An 8,348-nucleotide genomic window follows, 5' to 3' on the forward strand; every position below is an offset into this window, starting at 1 on the left:
TGTATCAATGTAGTTGAGCAGTTGTAAATAAATTGTAATAATATTATTTTGGATTTTCTTCTGTAAATTTAATATTTGTACATATAAATTTCCTGCTTTATGCTTTGTGAATGGAAATATTAAATATTTTGAGATGAGAAATCTTGAATTGTATTGTGAAATTATTTTGAAGTGTGTTGAACTGAGTTGATTGAGTTATTGAAGGTTGGGAGTTGTGAAATATTTTTGGAAGTGTTTTTTTTAGGTAATTGAAGAACTGTTTTCTCCAGTTTTCAAACGGAACTTAGTCAAAATTTTTATAAAATTTGCGGCAAAATTTAAAATGGACAAAATTTTTACTAGTATTTAAACTTTGATTAAATGGTTTTTAATTCTCACCAAAATGCTCACCACTTCCAAAATGCAAGAAAATTGTTTTAAAATCCCTTGTAGGGTACTTAATGAGTTATCGGTAGGTGAAGTTTGGTAGTTCATTAAGTATTCTACGGGATCATGTTATGCCTTACAGAGGGGTAAGGTGTGACACCATCTCTCTCATTTGTTGAGGAGACAATGGAGTTAGCTTTGTTTTGTTTTGAATACTATGGTATGTGCACAAGTTTAGATTCTTCTCTTATTAGAGGTTAGATCTAAGTTTTTCATTGGCCCTTTCAGAAGTTGCATTATTGTGGTGTGTACTGTGCACGATGATTCGACCTCTCCGACCATAGGGAGTTAGAATCCCGATTCGACCTCCCTGACCATAGGGAGTTAGAATCCCGATTCGACCTCCCTGACCATAGAGAGTTAGAATCGCCCCGAAGATGGCCCTTACGGATTAGTCTTGCATAGTTAGTGAGATAAAGAATGGGTTTTGAACAGTAAGAATTGTGATTTTCAAATGGGATTTATGCATAATTGATTTTATTGGAATTAATATTTGTTTCCATAAATTACTGAAATTACTTTAAATATTCAGTTAAGATTTGGTAAATTGAAATTCTTGAGCAGAGTCATTTTAATAAATAATTTATTTTATTGGCAACGAATATTTTGTTTTTTGGAATTTTGATTGAATTTCAATATTTTCAAATTCTTTGCTAAAATTTTGGTAAGGTATTGTATATTATATTTTAAATCATGGTTGTGTACCACTGAGTTCACCACTTAGCGATAGCTTTGTATGTTGTCGCAGGTGAAAGTAAAGATAGAGCAACCGAGTGAGATTTCTGGTAGCTGCGCCTTGAAGACTCATTGGGATTAACTTCGGGTATATTAGAGGTATACCCTTGTAAATTAGATTTTGATGTATGCATGTAATTATATGTATGTAAATTGGTTGAGCAGTTATACAAGAACTTTTGTAATATTATTTTGGGTATGTAATTAAAATGTAAATTATTGTAATATTTAAATTTATTTCTGAGTTTTGTAATAAATGTAAATAATTAAATTTTTGTATTTTGTGAATGAGAAATTATTCTTTTTTTTGAAATGAGATGCTTCGAATTGCGGTTGATTTTGAGTTGAGCTTCTTATATGAGATTATGAGATGAAATGGATTTGTATTGGAGTTGTGGTTGAGTAAAAATATTGGAAGTGTGTTTCTTTTCAGATTTTGAAGAACTGTTTTCTCAAAATATAGCCGGCACTCTGCCGGAATTTTTGTAAAAATTGCGGTAGTTTTAAATATCCAAAAATTTGATTTGTGACTTAATGTCAATTAAAAGTTTTAATATTTGTGAAAAAAATTTACTCACTAACTTAAAAATGTATAGAAATTGTTTTAAAATCTCTTGTAGTATATTTAATGGGTTATGGGTAGGCGAAGTACGGTAATTCATTAGGTGTACTACGGGATCATGTTATGCCTTACGGAGAAGTAGGGTGTGACACTAAAGCCACCACAGGTGCCATGACATCTTTAGCCTGGAACTGCTAGGGGTTTGGGCAGCCCCAGGTGGTTCGAGCTCTGAGGGAGCTCATAAGAAAATATCGCCCCTCCATTGTCTTTTTAATGGAGACAAAAAATAAGGAGAAAAGCATGGAGAAAAATCATAGGAGACTTGGTTTTAGTCAAAGTTTCTATGTTGATCCAATTGGAAAATCTGGTGGTCTTTTCCTCTAGTGGTCGGATGAAATAGATATACGTGTGATTGAAGCTTGTCATTTTTATATTGACACGGTGGTCATGTTAAAGGATAGGAATATTCGCTGGCATGCAACCTTTATCTATGGTTGTCCTCAATGAGAAGATAGGCATGGGCTATGGGAGAAAGTTAAAGGGCTTAAAGATGGGCAATCAGAACCATGGATTTGTTTGGGGGATCTAAATGCTATTCTATCACAAGAGGAAGAGTGGGGAGGCAGTCAAGTTAGATGGTCTCAGGTGCGGGACTTTCACAACTTTATAGCTGAATGCGATTTGATCGATTTGGATTTCAAAGGACCAAAGTTCACCTGGTTTAATAAACGATTTGGGAATACTGCCATACAAGAACGGTTAGATAGAGTCCTGGTGAATGTTGAATGGAGGGAATTATTCCCAAAAGCTTGGGTTTACCATGAAGCACTTCTCACTTTTGATCACAGACCAATTCTACTAAATGTAGAGCCTGAATCTCCTAAGAAATGCTTCCTCTTCCGGTTCGAGTCCAAATGGCTCAGTCATCAGGATTACCATTCAGTGATTTCTGAAGCATGGCAGTCAAATCAACGAGGTTCTCCTATGTTTAAACTAATGGAGAAGTTAAAGGGATGCCGAGCCAAGCTAAATCACTGGAATAGGGACCATTTCCAAGGGAATAAAGCAAAAATCACTAGACTTCAACAACACCTAGAGTCCATCTATACTGATCCCATAAATGTTGAGAGAGGAGACGAGGAAAGGGAAACTTTATCTCGGCTTAAACAGTTATGGAAATGGGATCAGGATCATTGGAGACAAAGGTCTCGAATCTCTTGGCTTCAATCTGGAGATCGAAATACTAGGTTTTTTCATATGACAACAATTCAAATAAGGGGTAGAAACAACATTTTGAGGTTGAAAAATCAGCAGGGGAAGTGGCTGGAAATAGACAATGAGATCAGAACTGAAATTATTTCTTTCTTCAAGCATGTATATCAAAGCTCGCCTGCTACAAATTATGATTCAGTTATTCAATTTCTTCCAAGGCTTGTCTCTCAGCACATAAATGACCAACTTACAGCTTCTGTTAGTAATCATGAAATTTATTCTGCTATTTCTGAGTTAGGGGGAATGAAAGCCCTGGGTCCCGATGGTTTCTCTGGATTGTTTTATTAGGCCAGTTGGGATATTATAGGGGAAGATGTATTGTAACACCCTCCCGGTAGCCACTCCGTACATTCTACTGTTTCGGTGACCGGTGTCGGTCCGGACAGCTAAAACGTCCGGAAAAATATTTAAATCAAAGTGAGGGACCATAATTAACTCAAATATTAATAAGAAAAATTTAGCAAAAATTTTAAAAATAAAATACAACCAAGTTAAACGAGCTGGTGCCCTAGCGAGGGGTAACTCAGAGGGGAAGTTTTGCCTCGCAACGAGCCCTAGACCGGAAAAATTCATAAAATAATTTTGGACTTCAGAGAAGGGTCATTGAGGTTCCTATAGCATTAGAATGCCAAGAAAATATTTAGAAAAATTTTCAATCTCAGACAGATAATTTTGACCCGTTAAGCCAAACGGAGGGCATTTTGGTCATTTCTTCAGAGGTGATTTTTGGCCGACTTGTCAAGTTAAGTAAATAATTAATATGACATAAAATATGAATAAACATTACTAAAAATGAAATTGGAAATGAGTAGTGGATAAAAGAAAAGGAAAATGAAATAAAAAGCAATTTATGACATCTTGATGATGTCATTTAAAAGCCATAACCAATCACAATTAAGTAACCATTTGACTAATTAATAAAAGAGATAAATAAAGACCAAGGAAGACCAAAAACAAGCAGCCATCTTCTTCTTCAAAACGTGATCCTCTCCTCCATAACCCTCCATGGAAGTTTTCTTTAATTACTTCCATTTTCCCATGAATTTGCACTATAAAACCCTAAGTCCCTTCACTAAAAACTTGTCTCTACCTCTTGGGAAGTGTTTGGCAGCCTAGAAAGTGAAGGAAAGTGAAGTTTTAGCTTGGAGAAATCTGCCCTACAAGAGGTTAAAGTGAGGTTAGTGCCTACTTATATATATACTTCTTTGTGTCCATGTTAGAAAGCTTGAAATAAGCGAAATTGTAAATTAAATGAATAAAAGTTAAGTGTATGCATCCCTTGAATTTTCAGCAGCCCTAGGAAGGAATGAGTTTGATTGTATTAATGGACTTAGAGTGAATTGGAGATTATGTTTAAAGTGTATACATATATATATATACAAAGAATGAAAGAGTTAACTAAAGAAATTGTGAAAACCATGACTTTGAGCTAGGGTTTAGGAGTGAAAATTTGACTTTGCTTATGAAATTGTTAAAGAACATTATAATGGTCAATTAGTGACCATTTGAGGTAAGTTGACCATAATTAGGAGTGAATTATTGCATGGCAAAGTGGAATGGGCAGGCTGCCCAATGAGTGCAGTAGGGTGGCTGAGATTTCAGTCCACTTGGACTGCCATATCTTTGGCTGTGTAGGTTCAATTGGTGTTTGTCTAATTGGACATGAAACTAGGCTTATAATGGCACATTTTTTCTGAAGAAACCATGCCCAAAAGACCAAAGCAAGTGGACCAAAAGTTGGCCCCAATTCGGATACCTTGCAAACAGCTCCTGCAGAATGACCAAATGAACAGTGGCCATAACTCACTGGAGAGTGGTCAAATTGACCTGAAATTTTTACAGCAACAAGATAGGATATAGGCAAATAACTTTCATGAAGAAAACTACCCCAAATTATGCCATTAACCCATTCAAATTATTGAACAAATTTGAGTTATCAAACCTGCAACTCTGCAGATTTACATTTGAACAGTAATGTTTGGATGGCTATAACTCTCTCTAGAAAACTCGGATTTAGGCGATTATTGAACCAATGGAAACCTAAGGCATGGTAGAACATTTCATATGAAGAAAGTTAGATTAAATTATGAACTTAACTTGGTCAAATTACTGACCAAGTTGGACCAAAATCTGTCAAAACCCAAAATTTCAGCATGAACAGTACACGTGAACAGTAAACTTATTTTGGCCATAACTTGAGCTACAAAACTCCAAATGGAGTGATTCAAAAAAAGAAATTCAACTAGACAAAATAAGGAACAACTTTCATGTTTACCATTTCCTCAAATTCCCACTGTAACAGTGCTTAATGGAATAGTAAAGTTAAACTTCAAAAACCGAAAATTTTGTTTCCCTTGGTTTAAGCCTAGAAATGGTAATGGTAATCACTTCCAACAAGTTTTAAATGAAAAATGTGGTATGTTTGAAGTGCCAAAGTCAATGTACCTACTTTCTATGCAAAAGTCAACTTTCTTGTTGACCAATGAAATGAATAGTGACACCAAAAGTTAAAATTCAAAGATTGAAGAAAGAATTTTAAAGCATCAAATGCCCTAGTATACCTAACAAGATTGGTTTGGATGGTCGGCATGCCATTGTATTGTTTTAGCAAGATCAAGGAAGGTTTATGCTCAGATTCATGGCTTTATGCCCAGATTCATGGCTTTTATGCTCATTCATGGCTTTATGCCCGTATTCATGGCTTTTATGCATCAGATTTATGCCCGCTTCTCATAGCCCTATTTATGCTCTTTATATGCACTGGCTTTTCTTTTGATCCGATTAGATATATGGTTGACGCTTTAGCCATAATGACATACATGGTTGCGAGTCATATGGGTTCAGCATAATCTAAGCTCACCACATTCCAATTAAATAAAGATAGGTTACTTATGGAAGAAAATTCAAAATAAAAATTGCAAAAGACAAAAAAAAAATGAAAGACATAATCGATTATTAAAGAAAAAAATATATCAGCTTATGATTCATAAAAAAAATAAAATAATAAATGAGAATGAGAAAAAATATTATGAAACATGCAATGAAGAAAACAATAATTTATTTGCATATTATATTTTCACAGAACATACAGCAATGTATTATTTTTATTTTAGATTTTTCTTATTTTATTGTACCATTTTTTTCACTTGCTTTATGTTTTGAGCTTTTATAGTAACCGTGCTGCCTCAAAGCTTGGTATTGGCTGCACAGCACCCACTTAGGGCGCGCTGGCCAAGATAATTTTTATACCCCAGTAGACCAAATATATCTGGTAAGGTACTGGTATTTATCAGTATGTATTTATATTTAAATTAGGTAATAAAATTTGTAATTATATACTTATTTTATTTTATTATAAATAACTTTGTAATTTATATATTTTGTATTATTTTATGATATATATTTCTTAAATTAAATGTAATGATTTTGTATTTATGTTTTGATTTGATGTAATTGAGGAATATAAAAAATATGTGAAGATGATGAAATGAGAAAAAATGAAAATTATGATTGATAAATGAATGAATGAGGTATGAATGAGAAATTTTGATTAATATGATTGATATGATAAAATGATTGATATATGAAGAATTTGAGATGAATATTTTTTTATTTGTATGAAATTGAGTTTTTGAAGATCCTTTCAATTACATTATTTTGCTTTTTTTTTTTATCAAATTTTCAAGTCAATTTTTCAATAAATTTGAACCATAAATAAATTATAATTTCATTCAATTTGATTATATTTCAATGAATTAATTCAAAATAATGTATAAAATTCATAATTGATAAAAATGAATTATATTTCACAAGCATTTTATAAACTATGATTGCCATAATCATATTGTTTTTTCAGACAATTATTTTTATTCGGTGGCATGATTTGCCTAAATTTGGCCTGGTGGTCCGTGGGTAATGTGAAATAATGCTACGCTTTTTATCTAAAACAATATGTTTCTAAATCGAATAATGAAATCAACAAATATTAAATTTCAAAAAATTTCATCAAACCTACCAAATAATTATCAACGTTATTTTCCTACTCTTGCAAGTCTCCAATCCATTATCGCAGTCAAAATTTCAAATAGAAATCTCCTAGACAAATAACAAACTTCTTATGAAGTTTTTTTATAAGATGATTGGAGAATAAGATGAATAAGATACATTATAATATTTGCATAGATCATTTTTAAGTATCGATCACAAATGGATTAACTTAGAACTCCATATGGTTTTTAAACTAGGATTCCAGCTCAAATGTGCAATGGCAATCCATGGCTTTCCTCACAATGGTACCTTATAAATTTTAATAATCTCAGGCCATCCAGGTATCTTTATCATCTAGAGGCACAATCCACTCCTATTATATTTCTCTCTTTATTTTCTCTCCCAAACAAGTTCTACCTATAGAGGAATTATTAACTATCCGCATAAGTCGTATAAGTATTTCTCATTGTGAAGACTATACCATATTTTTATTTTATTCAATGAGGGGAATTGCAAAGAATTTTCACCCATCAAGAAGTATCTCCTCAAGAAATTTAATAATATTCAAAAAGATATCTAATTCTTTGGCATAATGAAATTAAATCGTGCAAACAGAGAAGATCTCTCTAAACCGGTGTAAAATGTCAAAAAAGATATCTTACACAAACTGAATCACAAATTCAGATTTATATCCAAAAGAAGAACCCGCTTTTAAATAAGAGCAATTAAAGACGACATGAAAATTCAAAAAATATAATACTTAAAAAAGACTGCTTCTTGTAAATATAGGTGTCAGTGGTACAAGCAGTTGCTCATCAAATGACAAAAGCAAGAAAAAGTAATGTCAATATTTAAATATCCTAAAATCTAAAAATTGAGAGAACAAGGCAATTGCAAGCTTATTTGTAAGGTAAAGGATAGGTCAATATTTTAAAGGCCTAAAAGTTTTAAGTGCGATAAACAAGCAGCAATTAAATCCTTGGGTTTTGAAAAATTTATGAGAAGAAAATCTTTAGGTCTCTCTTGAGGCCTCTTGGAATCTGTAAGTCCTTTTGGGAATGGGGAGGCTCAGAAGTTTTCTCGAATTTAATATCTTAAAGCAGCTAAAGTCTCCAAATTTCATAGGAAAACCAGCATTTGGAAGGATTCCTAAACTATTCCTATTTTCCCATCTTTCATCTTATATAGGATAAAAGTTCTGGTGGACTGGAACTTTTTAAAGTGGAATCGAGGGTTCCTCCAGAAGGTTTTCACATATGGAAGACCACCATGATCAACTCATTATTCACGGGAAGGATGCAAGAAAGCTTCCTAACTTCAATGACCACATCAACCGATTAAGAATCCCGGCTGTATGATTCGACGG

This window comes from Hevea brasiliensis, chromosome 2, assembly GCF_030052815.1.
Source record: "Hevea brasiliensis isolate MT/VB/25A 57/8 chromosome 2, ASM3005281v1, whole genome shotgun sequence".
Taxonomy (NCBI): Eukaryota; Viridiplantae; Streptophyta; class Magnoliopsida; order Malpighiales; family Euphorbiaceae; genus Hevea; species Hevea brasiliensis.